This window comes from Dendropsophus ebraccatus, unplaced genomic scaffold, assembly GCF_027789765.1.
Source record: "Dendropsophus ebraccatus isolate aDenEbr1 unplaced genomic scaffold, aDenEbr1.pat pat_scaffold_519_ctg1, whole genome shotgun sequence".
Taxonomy (NCBI): domain Eukaryota; kingdom Metazoa; phylum Chordata; class Amphibia; order Anura; family Hylidae; genus Dendropsophus; species Dendropsophus ebraccatus.
Window position 1 is genome coordinate 91,471 of NW_027210121.1, and position 17,211 is coordinate 108,681.

Genomic DNA, 17,211 nt, shown 5'->3' on the forward strand with positions numbered 1-17,211 from the left:
CTAGCTGTAATATTGTACATGGTGTAAGTATACAGAAGAGACAGCAGGTGGAGCTAGCTGTTATATTGTACATGGTGTAAGTATACAGAAGAGACAGCAGGTGGAGCTAGCTGTTATATTGTACATGGTGTAAGTATACAGAAGAGACAGCAGGTGGCACTAGCTGTAATATTGTACATGGTGTAAGTATACAGAAGAGACAGCAGGTGGAGCTAGCTGTTATATTGTACATGGTGTAAGTATACAGAAGAGACAGCAGGTGGCGCTAGCTGTGATCCTGTACATGGTGTATATATACACAGAAGAGACAGCAGGTGGCGCTAGCTGTAATATTGTACATGGTGTAAGAATACAGAAAAGACAGCAGGTGGCGCTAGCTGTGATATTGTACATGGTATAACTATACAGAAGAGACAGCAGGTGGCGCTAGCTGTGATATTGTACATGGTGTAAGTATACAGAAGAGACAGCAGGTGGCACTAGCTGTAATATTGTACACGGTGTAAGTATATAGAAGAGACAGCAGGTGGAGCTACCTAACTCTGTTCCTTTTATCACACAGGTTCCTATATTACACAGCAGGTGGAGCTAGCTGGCTGTATTCCTTACATCACACATGTTCCTATATTACACAGCAGGTGGAGCTAGCTGGCTGTATTCCTTACATCACACAGGTTCCTATATTACACAGCAGGTGGAGCTAGCTGGCTGTATTCCTTTTATCACACAGGTTCCTATACTACACAGCAGGTGGAGCTAGCTGGCTGTATTCCTTACATCATTGATTTTCAACCTTTTTTGAGCCGCGGCACACTTTTTATACTTAAAAAATCCTGGGGCACACCACCAACCAAAATGGCACAAAATGACAGTAAAACAGTTCATATTATACATATAGTTAATAATATAGATTCTAAATGTATTTATACTCACTCAGTGTGAAACCTGGGCCTGTTTTCTTCTCCCCCCATGCTTCTCTCCACCATACTTCTCCCCCCTACTTCTCTCTTGTGCTTCTCTCCCCCCATGCTTCTCTCCTGTGCTTCTCTCCACCATACTTCTCCCCCCTACTTCTCTCCCCCCTGCTTCTCTTCACCAGTTCTCCCCCCTGCTTCTCTCCTATGCTTCTCTCCACCATACTTCTCCCCCCTGCTTCTCTCCTGTGCTTCTCTCCACCATACTTCTCCCCCCTGCTTCTCTCCTGTGCTTCTCTCCACCATACTTCTCCCCCCTGCTTCTCTCCTGTGCTTCTCTCCAACATACTTCCCCCCTGCTTCTCTCCTGTGCTTCTCTCCACCATACTTCTCCCCCCCTGCTTCTCTCCACCATACTTCTCCCCCCTGCTTCTCTCCTGTGCTTCTCTCCGCTGTTACTTTCCCCCCTATCCTCATGTTTCTCTCCCCCCTGCTTCTCTCCCCTGTTTCTCCCCCATCCCCAGATTTCTCTCCCCCCATTGTTTTCTCCTGTTTCACAGGGGCACCATAGTTTGGGAAACTTTCCCCGTGGCACACCCGACCATGTGTCGCGGCACACTAGTGTGCCACGGCACACTGGTTGAAAATCACTGCCTTACATCACACAGGTTCCTATATTACACAGCAGGTGGAGCTAGCTGGCGGTATTCCTTACATCACACAGGTTCCTATATTACACAGCAGGTGGAGCTAGCTGGCTGTATTCCTTACATCACACAGGTTCCTATATTACACAGCAGGTGGAGCTAGCTGGCGGTATTCCTTACATCACACAGGTTCCTATATTACACAGCAGGTGGGGCTAGCTGGCTGTATTCCTTACATCACACAGGTTCCTATATTACACAGCAGGTGGAGCTAGCTGGCTGTATTCCTTACATCACACAGGTTCCTATATTACACAGCAGGTGGAGCCAGCTGGCTGTATTCCTTACATCACACAGGTTCCTATATTACACAGCAGGTGGAGCTTGCTGGCTGTATTCCTTACATCACACAGGTTCCTATATTACATAGCAGGTGGAGCTAGCTGGCTGTATTCCTTACATCACACAGGTTCCTATATTACACAGCAGGTGGAGCTAGCTGGCGGTATTCCTTACATCACACAGGTTCCTATATTACACAGCAGGTGGAGCTAGCTGGCTGTATTCCTTACATCACACAGGTTCCTATATTACACAGTAGCTGCTCCTTTTGCTGGGCCCAGTGGTGTGTGTCTGTAATCCCAGCTACCTGGGAGGCTGAGGCTGTCGGATCACTTGAGTCCAGGAGTTCTGTGCTTCCCTGTGCTATGCTGATCAGGTGTCTGCACTAAGCTCAGTACCAATATGGCGACTCTGGGGGAGCTCGGAGCTGCCAGGTTGTGTAAGGAGGGGTGACCAGGCCCAGGTCGGGAACAGGGCAGGTCACATCCACCAGGCTGGTCAGTAGTGGGACTGCACCTGTGAGTAGCCGGTGTAGAGCAGCCTGGACAATACAGGGAGACACAGACTTTATACTATTGTGATTTATTACATGTTATCTGCCTATTATCTCAGTCATTATTAGGTATATCCAGGTGTATATAGCAGCAGGGAACGTGAACACAAAAATAATAGGCTCTTTGAGGGAATAATATTGTTTATAAAAATAGGAGACATTTTCTATACTTCCCCATATCGCTTTTATACACAGCTAGAGCTACATGGAGACAAACATGTCTTACAGGAATTCCTTTATTTTGCCCGTGATCTTTCCTTATTTCCTTTGCTCCATAGGACAGGAGCTGGCTCAGTGGGTAAAGAACCAGATCTGATATGGTGGAGCTGCAGGTTCAAACCCCAATGCTAATAGAAGCTGTGTGTGTATTATTCCCTTTGTTGGTTGTTATTTAGAGTCCTGACACTTTTTACAAATAAATTTCCCTGATATACAAAGTTGTCCTCTTACTAGAATGCCATACGTTATCCCAATACACCTCAGATTAAAGCTACTTTAGGTGATTTGCACCAGGTCTCCAGCATGAGACCCCGATCACATACCCCTGCCCAATATGGACCGCTCCTTTTAGTAGCCATGACATCAGATGTCGCCACATTGTGAATCCATCATAGAGAAACATTACTGACAGCTGCTTCTCATACATTGTATCACATGTGTCTGTGGCCTGGAGGGTTGGGTGTCCTGCCTGACCATGTGCAGCGTTCTTTGGTTCTAATCCTGGTTGTTTCCTTTCACAGATTAATCTTTCAGTAATTCTTTTAGTTTGACCATGACCCCCACTTATTTCCCTGAGGTCTCTGAGCAGGAGGTGGCTGAGGGGATTGAGAACCTGGTAGTCCCAGATGTGGTGTTACAGTCTCAAGTTCAATACCCAGTGCTGCTTTAGTGTTGGCCTCCCTGGTACAATACTGGCTTGGTGTGAGTTACCCAATGCTGTTTAAGTGTTGGGGAGCTGTGACTCCCAGGAACAACACTCCCTGCTGGCATGTCATAGAGACCTGGGTTCAGTACCCAATGCTTCGTGTGTTGCATTCTTTGGTTGATACTTAGTGCTGGCCTGGTGCTAGAGACCCAGACTCAATACCCAATGCTAGGCTGGTGTACCCTGCTGTGCTGGCTTCTTGCTAATAGCAGTGCAAGGTCCCTGTATGTTAGGGACTCATGTACTCTGTATAAGAGAGCTGCCCCACTGTGGGAAGCTCTATTCATTTAACAAGAATCTAACATTTCAAAAAAACAAACTAAAGAATTGTTATATAACTAATTATAAGAACGCTCTAATTATTCTTCTCTATAAAAAGCCATTAATCTACGGAGATTAGAACCCAGATCTCCAGCATGAGAGGCAAATCACGTACCCCATAGCTATCACACTGCTCACATGTAGATTGGTAATCTTAGTGATCATGACATTAGATGTGGCCACATAGTGAGATCAGTATAGAGGAACATTACTGCTTATAGGTGATAGATGTGTAAGATGTGGCTGTGGCCTGGAGGGTTAGGTATCGGGCCTAAGTGCAATGTTCTTGGGTTCTAGTCCCGCTCTCCTCCTCTTATTTTTTCCATAACCTTCACATCTTTCTCTTACACATTTAACCTCTGTGGGCAAAGTAGTGCAAAACTCTGCCAGGACAACTTGTAGTGTGTGACTTGTGGTGAAGAATCACATACTCACGGTTAGGACGGAGGAGAAGAAGAAGACCGCCTCACGCTAGAAGAGTCCACAGAGTGTCAGGTCTGGTAGTTGGGATTCGAGTAACAACAACCGTTCAAGGTTCACCAAGTAGGTTGAGCAGGAATCAATGGAGTTCATTGGCATGTGGGGAGGACACACTGCCCCCCTCATGGTGTGATGATGTGGGGAGGACACACTGCCCCCCTGATGGTGCGATGATGTAGGAGACATAGGGAAATTCGTACCCGTAGTAGGGATACATGGAACACTAACAGCTCAGTGATATGTACATCCTGCAGCCACATGTGTTGTCTCTCATGGCTTCCAGCTGCCGGATGATGTTCCCCACACACAAAGTTTTAACAGCAACATGTCTTCCAGATTGTGTGACGTATAGAGGGAGAAAAGTATAAGGAGGACGGCGGCTCGTGTAATTCTGCTGGTGTAATATAGGATATGAGAAAGGTATAGATGGACACTCACCTTGATGCCCCTTAGGCTTTATGCATGTAACCGCAGGTAGATGGGGCGGCTTGCATTGTACAGAGAGGGCTTCCGGCCGAACAATCCAACTGACGCAATGTTACCACAAGTAGGGGCCAATGTCTCGATCAGGAACAAAGAGAAAAAAAGGAATGTGGATAAGATCCTGGCACTACCACGAAATTCTCCAAGGAAGGTGGTTAGGTAGAAGTCAGTAATAAGGCTTAATTGGAAATCAAGTAGCATTAGTTTAAAGGGAACCTATCACCCTGGGAAAGCGGGCCGAATCAGTCCCACCCCTGGATAGAGCCCCCATACTTACACCATGCTGCCAGTCTCACACCCGTCTCCGAGAAATCTCTGCCGCTCCGCTGCACGCTGCTTATGTAAATGAGCAGAGGTGAGTCCGATTTGTGATTTCCTATGGGTATTGGACTCATCTCTGCTCATTTACATAATGAGCGAGCAGAGGAGCTGCAGTGATTTCCCAGTGACAGGACCGGCAGAAGGGAGTAAGTATGGGGGTGGGGGCTTTGTCCAGGGGTCGGGAGGGTTTGGCCTGTTCTCCCAGGGTGACAGGTTCCCTGTAAGAATGTGAAAACAATAGCAATAACGCGTTTTGGGAGTATAGCTTTCCCTTCATCAGATTGCAATCCTAAAGATTGTAACAGTTCCTTGTCTGCACCTGAACTAAGGGTATTATGCACAGCCAAATAACAGGTGCTCATAATATGACATAATACAATGGCATCTAGAAATACAGTGGTGCCTTGGATTACGGGTATAATTCCTTCCTGGACTGTGCTTGTAATCCAAATTTACTCTTAAACCAAACCAAAGCAAGTTTTCCCATAAGAAATCATTGAAATGTAGGCGATTGGTTCCACACCCCAAAAGTGATTTTTTTTTTATTCTCAACATGTACAACAAATAAAACAAACATTTAGAAACAACTAAATGTGTCATGTTTTATGGTACTGTACAGTATAGCAATCAGCACGTAGAATATAATGTATAAAAGTGCATAAGAATGAAACTACAGCAGTAGTTTGTAGATACAGGATGGAACTGCAGATCCCAATATTGCAGTAGCGTAGTACAACAGGCTAGAATAGAGAAGCAAGGCTGCTGTCAGAGGTCTGTGTGGTCACATGACAGCAGTGGGGAGAGGGGGGGGGGGGGTGTTAAGCATGGACCAATCAGGAAGTGAGAATCACAGAGCTGTGCAGGAGGACAGTGACAGAAACTTTATATACAGCAGTGTGAATGGCTGAGTGTAAGGGCAGACAGATTATATCAGAAATGGAGAGGATGGGAAACACAAGGGCTGATAGAGACTGCAGGGAGCATAAAGGAATGAGCAGGGCAGATGTGGACACATCAATGCAGCACTCTCTGTCTGGGGAGAGAAGGGTTACCTCCACAGTGGTAGGGTTGACATTAGCCCCCAATGAACCCGAACAACTGGTGAAGCCCCCTTCTCAAGTTTATCCTGCCCTTCTCAGATAACATAAAATTTTATAATAGTGTTACCCTCTAAGCCCAGAGGAGGGGCAACTCACCAGCCATGGCTTCCTTGAGGTTTCCCCCATAGGGTGTTTTTCCTCGCCTGAGTGCTGGAGGGTGACTTTTTGTGAGTCGGTGGTCTTTTCCGGTGTCATATAATCTTCAATAAAATTACGATCATTTAACACCTAATTACAATGTGTTGTGTCTTTGTTTCTTTTGTGTCACTTATTTTGCTTTGGAGTTTGAGGTCTATCACATATTGCAAAGTCATAGAAGCACAAATCTGCCGAATGAAGAAAAACCGCCATCATACCATCTCTGGTTGTAGACCGGCCGATATGTCTCTATGAGATCACTATGCAAACGGGAAATTCAAAGAAAAGGATCCAGACCTTGAGCCCATTTGCTTTAATACCCTTGTGGACAGTGCCCCATGGAGGAGGCTATATATGCCATATAGTATTGGTATAACTGTTAGTTTACACTAATTATAGAAGCCAAGTACAGTGGTACCTCGGTTCTCGAACTTAATTGGTTCCGGAAGGCAGTTTGAGAACCAAGCAGTGTCTTCCCATAGGAAATAATGTAAATGTGATTAATTGGTTTCAGCAGCCACCAATAATTACCTACAATACTCATTTATTACACTGATAAGTGCTCAGTATAATCACTACAGTACAGTACTATACAGGACATTAAACATAAGAAATGTTCATCAGAACCAGCAATTATAGTACAGTAGTCACCAACTCCTCACCCATCCTTTACTGTATAGCGTCCCCCCCCCATCCAAGCACTGTCATGTATGGGAGATGGTGGTGCACTGCCTGTACTACTACTGCACTGTATATGCACTCCAGCAGTCTTATACAGCACTGTACTGTATGTGAAGCCTCACCACTGCTTAACTCGCCAGGTACAACCCACCATCCACGCTCGCAAAGACGAGTCGAAAACCGAGCAAAGTTCAAATTCCAAACACTACTTCTGGGTAAATTTTCGTTCGAATACCAAGCAGTTCGAGTTCCAAAGCGTTCGAAAACCGAGGTATTACTGTAACTAACTTCAAATAATAGGCAGTATTATTTTTAAGTTAGTTACTTGGCTTATATAATTAGAAACAATACCCCCTGTAGTTACATATGCCTCCTATAGCTCGAGGCAATGCTTCTTGTAGCCAGATATGCACCCTTTAGAGAGAAATGCCCCATGCACCCAAGTATACTTCCTGTAGACATATACAATGCCCTCTGAAGCCAGACATGGCCCTTATAGCCAGATATGCCATTTGTAGTCAGGTATGGTCACTGTATTCAGATATGCCCACTGCAAGCAAGAAATGCCCCTTGTAGCCAGGAATACCCCCCTGCAGCCAAATATTGCCAATTATAGCAAAGTATGCCCTCCCCTCGGCAACCAGATCAAATTGCATATCCAGTAAGTATGTGTAGATATATATATATATATATATATATATATATATATATATATATATACACATACATACATACATACATACACACACACAAACAGCATCTGCAAATATTGTTACATGCATCAGGCCTATCTGCATCATAAAATTTTAGCCTATTTTTAAGTCTAATAAATGTCCCAATGCTGCAGAGATTAATTTTGCAAGATGGAAGCGAGTGGAGTTTGTTACCGGAAAGTCCTACATAGAGTCAGGCCACTTCCTCTGCAGAGATGTAGTAGTGAGGTCAGGGCAGCTGACCCTGCTGATGCGGTGACTTACAAGTACAGAATTCCATATACAGCAGAACAGGAGCCAAAATCCCCACACCTGGTCCACAGAACATCACCTGGCCGCTGAATTGTAGCCACTTACAAAGATAGACGGACAGGCAGATAGGGCCACAAAGGAAATAAGCTGCCTATTCTCACCTACCACACTTCCATGAGGGTCCTCCGTCACGGTCTTCCTGCTCTGGCCGTTACTTCTGAGACGGATTGAGACGTCTGTTCTCAGCTCTGAGCCTTCTCAGGCAATCACTGACTGAGGCGGAACAACACTGTGGCCAGTGATTGGATGAGTGACCTATCACTACAGAGACAAAATCAGTTTGGGAAGTAGCAGCCGGAGCAACAGAAGAAAGACCTGAAGAAGTCACAGGAGGACTGCCGGGGAGCGTGTTGGGTGAGAACACCTTTCTGAAACGATCCTCCAGCAAACAACTGCATGGGGCCACACATGAAACCTGACTGGGGCGGACTGGGGGTGACTGGGGCAGACTGGAGCTTTATCTCCTTCAGCATAATCCCCCTCGTGTGGGCACCTCATTATACCACCAGTATATAAAGTGCGGTGTGAGACTGGTGGTATAATGAGGAGACCACATAAGGAACTAGATTTGCATTTCCAGGGAAATACATAGTGCTTGAAAAGATGCGCCCCTTTACCAGTGACTTCCATTTAACTTAATCCTGGGTGCCGTCCCTTTAAGAGCGACTTGGGTCCCATCCCTTTAAGAGCAAACTTGGCTCCCGTCCCTTTAAGAGCGACATGGGTCCCTTTAGGAGCGACCTGGGGTCCACTTTAAGAGCGACGTGGGTCCCTTCGCTCTTGAAGGGACCCAGGTCACTCTTAACGGAACCCAGGTCGCTCTTAAAGGGACCCAGATCGCTCTTTAAAGAGGACCAATTTCACGCTTAAAGGGACCCATTTCACTCTTAAAGGGACCAGGTCGCTCTTAAAGGGACCCAGGTCGCTCTTAAGGGACCCCAGGTCGCTCTTGAAGGGACATAATTTCGCTCTTAAAGGGACCCAGGTCGCTCTTAAATGGACCAATTTAGCTCTTAAAGGGACCAATTTTGCTCTTAAAGGGACGCAGGTCGCTCTTAAAGGGACCCAGATCGCTCTTAAAGGGACCCAGGTCGCTCTTAAAGAGACCCAGGTCAATCTTAAAAAGACCCATTTTGCTCTTAAAGGGAAATATTTCGCTCTTAAAGGGACCCAGGTCGCTCTTAAAGGGACCCAGATCGCTCTTAAAGGGACATATTTCGCTCTTGAAGGGACATATTTCGCTCTTAAAGGGACCAGGTCGCTCTTAAATGGACCAATTTCACTCTTAAAGGGACCAATTTCGCTCTTAAAGGGACCAATTTTGCTCTTAAAGGGACCCAGGTCGCTCTTAAAAGGACCCATTTTGCTCTTAAAGGGACCCAGATCGCTCTTAAAGGGACCCATTTTGCACTTAAAGCGACATATTTCGCTCTTAAAGGGACCAGGTTGCTCTTAAAGGGACATATTTTGCTCTTAAAGGGAAATATTTCGCTCTTTAAGGGACCCAGGTCGCTCTTAAATGGACCAATTTCACTCTTAAAGGGACCAATTTCGCTCTTAAAGGGACCAATTTCGCTCTTAAAGGGACCCAGGTCGCTCTTCAAAGGACCCATTTTGCTCTTAAAGGGACCCAGGTCGCTCTTAAAGAGACCCAGGTCGCTCTTAAAAAGACCCATTTTGCTCTTAAAGCGACATATTTCGCTCTTAAAGGGACCCAGGTCGCTCTTAAAAGGACATATTTTGCTATTAAAGGGACATATTTCGCTCTTAAAGGGACCCAGGTCGCTCTTAAAGGGACCAATTTCACGCTTAAAGGGACATATTTCGCTCTTAAAGGGACATATTTTGCTCTTAAAGGGACATATTTTGCTCTTAAAGGGTCCCAGGTCGCTCTTAAAGGGACCCATTTCGCTCTTAAAGGGACCCATTTCGCTCTTAAAGGGACCCAGATCGCTCTTAAAGGGACCCAGATTGCTCTTAAAGGTACCCAGATTGCTCTTAAAGGTACCCAGATTGCTCTTAAAGGGACCCAGGTCACTCTTAACGGAACCCAGGTCGCTCTTAAAGGGACCCAGGTCGCTCTTAAAAGGTACCTAGGTCGCTCTTAAAGGTGCCCATTTCGCTCTTAAAGGGACCCATTCGCTCTTAAAGGGACCCAGATCGCTCTAAAGAGACCAATTTCAGGCTTAAAGGGACCCATTCACTCTTAAAGGGACCCAGTTCGCTCTTAAAGGGACCCAGGTCGCTCTTAAAGGGACCCAGGTCGCTCTTAAAGTGACATATTTCGCTCTTGAAGGGACATATTCGCTCTTAAAGGGACCCAGGTCGCTCTTAAATGGACCAATTTAGCTCTTAAAGGGACCAATTTTGCTCTTAAAGGGACGCAGGTCGCTCTTAAAAGGACCCATTTTGCTCTTAAAGGGACATATTTCGCTCTTAAAGGGACCCAGATCGCTCTTAAAGGGACCCAGGTCGCTCTTAAAGAGACCCAGGTCGCTCTTAAAAAGACCCATTTTGCTCTTAAAGCGACATATTTCGCTCTTAAAGGGACCCAGGTTGCTCTTAAAGGGACATATTTCGCTCTTAAAGGGAAATATTTCGCTCTTAAAGGGACCCAGGTCGCTCTTAAAGGGACCCAGATCGCTCTTAAGGGACATATTTCGCTCTTAAAGGGACATATTTCGCTCTTAAAGGGACCCAGGTCGCTCTTAAATGGACCAATTTCACTCTTAAAGGGACCAATTTCGCTCTTAAAGGGACCAATTTTGCTCTTAAAGGGACCCAGGTCGCTCTTAAAAGGACCCATTTTGCTCTTAAAGGGACCCAGATCGCTCTTAAAGGGACCCAGGTCGCTCTTAAAGAGACCCAGGTCGCTCTTAAAAGGACCCATTTTGCTCTTAAAGGGACCAATTTCGCTCTTAAAGGGACCCAGGTCGCTCTTAAAGGGACCAATTTCACTCTTAAAGGGACCAATTTAGCTCTTAAAGGGACCCAGGTGGCTCTTAAAGGGACATATTTCGCTCTTAAAGGGACATATTTTGCTCTTAAAGGGACATATTTTGCTCTTAAAGGGTCCAGGTCGCTCTTAAAGGGACCCAGATCGCTCTTAAAGGGACCCAGGTCGCTCTTAAAGGGACCCAGGTCGCTCTTAAAGGGACCCATTTTGCTCTTAAAAGGACCAATTTTGCTCTTAAAGCGACATATTTCGCTCTTAAGGGACCCAGGTTGCTCTAAAAGAACATATTTTGCTCTAGAAGGGACCCAGGTTGCTCTTAAAGGGACCAATTTCGCTCTTAAAGGGACCTTGGTCGCTCTTGAAAGGGACATATTTCGCTCTTAAAAGGACCCAGGTCGCTCTTAAAAGGGGACCCGGGCCGCTCTTAAAGGGACCTTGGTCGCTCTTGAAGGGACATATTTCGCTCTTAAAAGGACTCAGGTCGCTCTTAAAAGGGACCCGGGCCGCTCTTAAAAGGGACCCAGGTCGCTCTAGCGACATGGGTCTCTTTAAGAGCGACATGGGTCCCATACCTTTTGGAGTGTCCCGTCCGTTTAAAAGCAACTTGGGTCCCGTCCCTTTAAGAGCGACTTTGATCCCTTTAAGAGCTACATGGGACCCTTTAAAAGCGACTTGGGTCCCGTCCCTTTAAGAGCGACTTGGGTCCCGCCACTTTAAGAGCGACTTGGGTACCTTTAAGAACGACTTGGGTCCCTTTAAGAGCGACATGGCTCCCGTCCCTTTAAGAGCAACTTGGGTCCCTTTAAGAGCGACATGGCTCCCGTCCCTTAAGAGAGACTTGGGTCCCTTTAAGAGCGACCTGGGTCCCTTTAAGAGCGATCTGAGTACTTATAATGGTAAAGATCATTGCTCGGTTACCATGACAATCTACTCATGTCGGGGAGACAAAATCGTTAAGGACCTTCCATATATTACATCTTCTATTGGCCAATAGTGGACATGTGACTGTGGATGGTGTGATACATTGCATGACGAGACCTTAGAGTTCCTATTGGCTGCTATATTTCAGCTATTTGCATATGTGCTGTGATTGGCTGTCAGCGGTTAGAGTGTGGCCATTATTTGCAATGGGCCATTATTTTCTATGGGAAATTTGGGGTCGTTTAACGTAAATTTCTTAAACACGACAAATCCGATCGAAACGAAAAATAGATAGCACACCACACACCGCCGAGGGCTTCGAAACGCAGTTTGAAACGGAGTGTGTGCACAAAGCGGTTCGGGCTGTATTACGCGCAGAAAAATGGCTGGAAGAAGAAGAAGAAGAAGAAGAATACGGATTACAATAGGCGGAATTATGACTTACCGATAATTCACTTTTCATTAATCCTCATGACAGCACCTACACATGGAGGATGTCACCTTTGACCCTATCAGGAACAGGAAACACAAAGAGGTTAAAAGGGCACTTCCCATCGTTCCCCTCAGTGTAATTATAACAAACCCATACAGGATTATACACAAAAAAGGGAGGGAAATATAAGGGTGCTGTCATGAGGATTAATGAAAAGTGAATTATCGGTAAGTCATAATTCCGCCTTTTCAGTGCATCCCCATGACAGCACCTACACATGGAGACATACCAACTTAGCCTTTTAGGGAGGGACCACTGCTTGGAGCACCTTTCTCCCGAAAGCCAGATCTTGAGAAGTGCCAACGTGCAACCGATAGTGCCTGTAGAAAGTGTGAGGCGAGGACCAGGTTGCTGCTTTACAAATTTGTTCGAGGGAGGCTGCTGATCTTGCTGCCCATGAAGCTGCCGTAGCTCTTGTAGAGTGTGCTTTAATACCTGTAGGGGGATCCTTCCCCATAGAAGTATAGGCTTCACAGATTGCCATCTTAATCCATCGAGCAATAGAAGATTTTGTCGCTTTCTTGCCCTTGTTTGGGCCTTGGAACTGTATCAGAAGGTTTTCATCCTTTCTCCATGCTTTTGTAGTATCTAGGTACTGTAAGATGGCTCGTTTAACATCAAGACGGTGAAAGGCTTCTTCTTTCTCATTTTTTGGGTTGTCACAGAAGGATGGTATCACAATATCTTGCGATCTGTGAAAATCTGTAACCACTTTTAGGAAGAAAAATTGGGTTAAGTTTAAATACTATCCTATCATCTAAGATGGTACAGAAAGGTTCCATGATTGTTAAGGCTTGAATCTCTCCCACCCTACGTGCTGTGGTAATGGCTACCAAAAAAGCTGTTTTGAGTGTGAGATATTTTAATGAGACTTCATTTAGGGGTTCAAAAGGTAACTTTGATAATCCCGATAAAACTATATTTAAGTCCCATGGGGGAGAGAGATTTTTGATGTTTGGTTTGATTCTTGCCACAGCTTTAAAGAACCTTCTGATCCATCTGTGATCTGCGATCTGAGTATCATAAATGCAACCTAGCGCTGAAACCTGTACTTTTAGCGTGTTGATAGAAAGGCCTTTATCCAGCCCGTCTTGAAGAAAATCAAGGATCCTGGGGATATCTGGATGTAGCATGTCCGGAGGAAAGTCACCACACCATGATTGGTATTTTTCCATTGTTTTAGGTAGATGGAGGAGGTGACTTCTTTTTTGTTTTTTAGAAGAGTCTCTACCACTCTTGGCGAGAGGCCTTGGCTGACAGGAGGGACTTTTCAAAAGCCAAGCCGCTAGATGTAGATTTTCTAGATTCTGATGACGTAGAGGGCCCTGGGTCAAGAGATCTTTCTGAAGAGGAAGCAGGATTGGATCTTGAACCGCCAGTGACTTCAACAGACGCTACCATGCTCTCTTGGGCCACAGTGGAGCTATGAAGATTACTGTGGTCTGACCTGACCGTATCTTCTGTAAAGCTTTTGGAATGAGCGGTAGAGGGGGAAACGCATACGCAAGTTTGAAAATCCATTCTTGTTGAAGTGCGTCCAGGGCCATCGGCCGATCTAGCCGATTCAAAGAGCAGAATGTTTTTACTTTTCTGTTTGCTTTGGAGGCAAATAGGTCGACCTCTGGATAGCCCCACCTGTCTACTAACATGGAGAATATCTGGGAATTCAATTCCCATTCTCCTGGAAGAACCTGGTGACGACTTAAGTAGTCTGCCACCACATTCTCTGTCCCTTTGAGGTGAACCGCAGAGATGGATGACACCTTCTTTTCTGCCCAGGAGAAAATTTGTTCTGCTAGGGATTGGAGTTGAGATGATCTGGTGCCTCCTTGATGTCTCAGGTATGCCACCACAGTTGCATTGTCTGTAAATATTTTGATGTCTTTCTGGCTAAGGAATGATTCGGCACTCTTCAGCGCCTCTAGTACTGCTCTCAATTCCCTGTAGTTTGATGACTGATGTTTGTGGCTCTCTTTCCACTGACCCTGAAAATAGAGGCCCATGAGATGTGCTCCCCAACCCCATAGGCTGGCATCCGTGGTAATCTGAATGGTTGGTTCTTGATTCCACCGAATTCCTATTACAAGGTTCTTCTCTGTCATCCACCAGATGAGAGAGGATTTCACCTTTTGCGAGATCGTCATCTTTTTGTCTAGAGACAACGGAGACCTGTCCCAACATTGTAGAATGCTCTTTTGCAGAGTTCGGGAGTGATGTTGACACCAGGGCACTGCAGGGATGCAGGATGTCATCAGCCCTAGGAGGGACATTGCGTTTCTGATTGATGTCATGGTTTTCTTTCTGAAATCTCTTACCTTTGATGTTAGAGAGCATACTTTCTCTTCTGGAAGAAATGTCATTTGGACTCGTGAGTCTAGGATCATTCCTAAGAATTTCTTCCTGGGGGATGGAATCAAATCTGACTTGGCAAAATTTACTATCCACCCCAGGTCCTGAAGGCATTCTACCACAACCTGAATGTGTGCGTTTAGAATTAGGGGAGAGGGGGCAGTAATAAGTAGATCGTCCAAGTAGGGGATTATGGTTATATCCCGTTGTCTCAGATGTGCCACCACCTCCAGCATAATCTTGGTAAATAACCATGGGGCGGATGAGATTCCGAATGGAAGGCACCTGAATTGATAATGTAGGGTCTGGTTCTCTGTTTTCACTGCAAATCTGAGGAATTTCTGGTGAGAGGTATGGATCGGGACGTGGAAGTATGCGTCCTTCAAGTCTATTGTTACTAGGGCTGCGTTCTGATGTATCAGAGGGATAGTTGTTTTTATCGTCTCCATCTTGAATTTTTTGGCCTCAGGAATCTGTTCAGGTATTTTAAGTTTATAATTGTCCTGAAAGTCCCGTTGGGTTTGGGGACTAAGAACAGATTGGAATAATGCCCCAATCCGATTTCCTCCTGAGGTACTGGAACAACTGCGCCTAGGTGAATTAGATCTTCTACCCCTTCCATTAAGCGATTCCTCAGAGTGCGGGATTGACATGGGGTAACCTGAAATTTTTTTGGGGGGACGAGTCGAGGAAATCTATGAGATACCCCTCTTTCAAGATGTTTAAAATAATTGATTTTTTTGTCACTTTCTCCCAATTGGTGGTGAAGAGAGAAAGTCGTCCCCCCACCTGAACACAGTCATTTATCTTTATTTTCGGAGGAGGGGTTGAGGAGGAAACCTCTTCCCTTACCTCCTTTAGGGTAGGACCATCTGCCACTTTTACCTTTTCCTTTATACTCCTGCTTTTTCTGGGTATAGGGACGAAAAGGTTTCTTATCCTTTTGTGCCTTTTTTATGGAAAGTCTTTCTTTCTGTCAGCCGCCTTTTCTAGGATGTCCTCCAGTACAGGTCCAAACAAGGGTTTCCCTGGAATGGAATTTGGCAGACTTTATTTTTAGATACAATATCCCCATGCCAATGTTTCACCCATAATGCTCTTCTTGTGGCATTGGATAAGGCCGCTGATTTAGCTGCCATTCTCACGGATTCTGCCGAAGAATCAGCCAAGAATCCTGCAGCCATTTTAAGTAAAGGCATGGTAGATAACAGTTCTTCTTTGACGTTTTGCCTGCCATATGATTTTCTAACTGTTCTAACCATATATATAGTGATCTAGCCACACTAGTGGCAGCGATATTAGGGTCTAGAATGGCCGTGGAGGCTTCCCAGGACTTGCGTAGAAGACCCTCCATCTTTCTGTCCATAGAATCTTTAACGGAGTAGCATCCTCAAAGGGTAAATCAGTTTTTTTGACAACGTTGGCCACCTGTACATCAATTTTAGGTATATTAGTCCATGACTCAGAATCAGCTTCATCAAAAACAAATCTCGATCTAAATTCTTTAGAAATTGAAGTCGTTTCTCAGGTTCTTTCCATTCAGAAAAAAATAGATCTTTAATGTTTTGATGTATTGGAAAAACCTTTCTCTTTTTTGGTTTTAAAACCGGCAAACATTGCGTCTTGCGCAGAAAGGGTTTGTTCAATATCATCTAATTCCATGAGAGATCTGACCGCCTTAATTAACGTGTCAGTATCCTCAGAGAGAAACAGAATTTCCCTGGTTCCTTTCTGGGAAGTACCCTGAGACGACTCCATAACCACATCATCAACATTATCATCTTTGTTTTCAGTTATACATTCTGATTCTGAGTCTGAAATAACCCATGCTTTACGTTTTTTAGCAGGTGGAGCTTTATCTGAAACAGTGGGGGACCCCGGCTGGGCCAGGGGTGTAACAGCTGGGTTATTAGGAACCAGTCCGGCCATAGAGGCCTGGATTTCCCGGCGTATTATGGCCTTCAATTCTTCTGAGGCAGATACTTGTGCAGGAGGGTTCAGTTTTGCAAGACAGATTTTACATAGCATTTTAGTATACACTTCAGGTAGTACAGCAGCGCATCCAACACAGCATTTCTCTTTGCCCCTTGATTTTTTGGAGCCTCCATATCTCCCTATAAAGAGAAGGAGAAACCAATATGATAGGAATCACCCTGGAGGACTAACTATCATAAAACCCTTAAATGAGTATTTAGTATTTCTACTCACTGAACCAGCTGGTGGGCTTCTCTCTGCAGCCTCCCCCACACTCCTCAGCAGCGTCCATCACACAGCACAGCAGGACACAGTGGGTTTACTTACCAGTCTTATAGCTGCAGAGATTCAAATTTGGCGCCGAAATCGCGGGGCCGGGCCGCCTCCTCACTTCCGGGTAGCTGAGGACTTCCTCCCGGCGTCAGCATGACGTCATCAACGTGCGCCCGTACCACGTGCACGCATCGGCGCCCGCATGCGTAGAAGTATCTACTACCGCCAGGGGGAACGCCACAGGGGAGCCGCAATGGAACCCGAGGGCTCTGCGGCGTCTTGTAGTTCCCCAGCATAAACTCCCGGAGCGCCGCA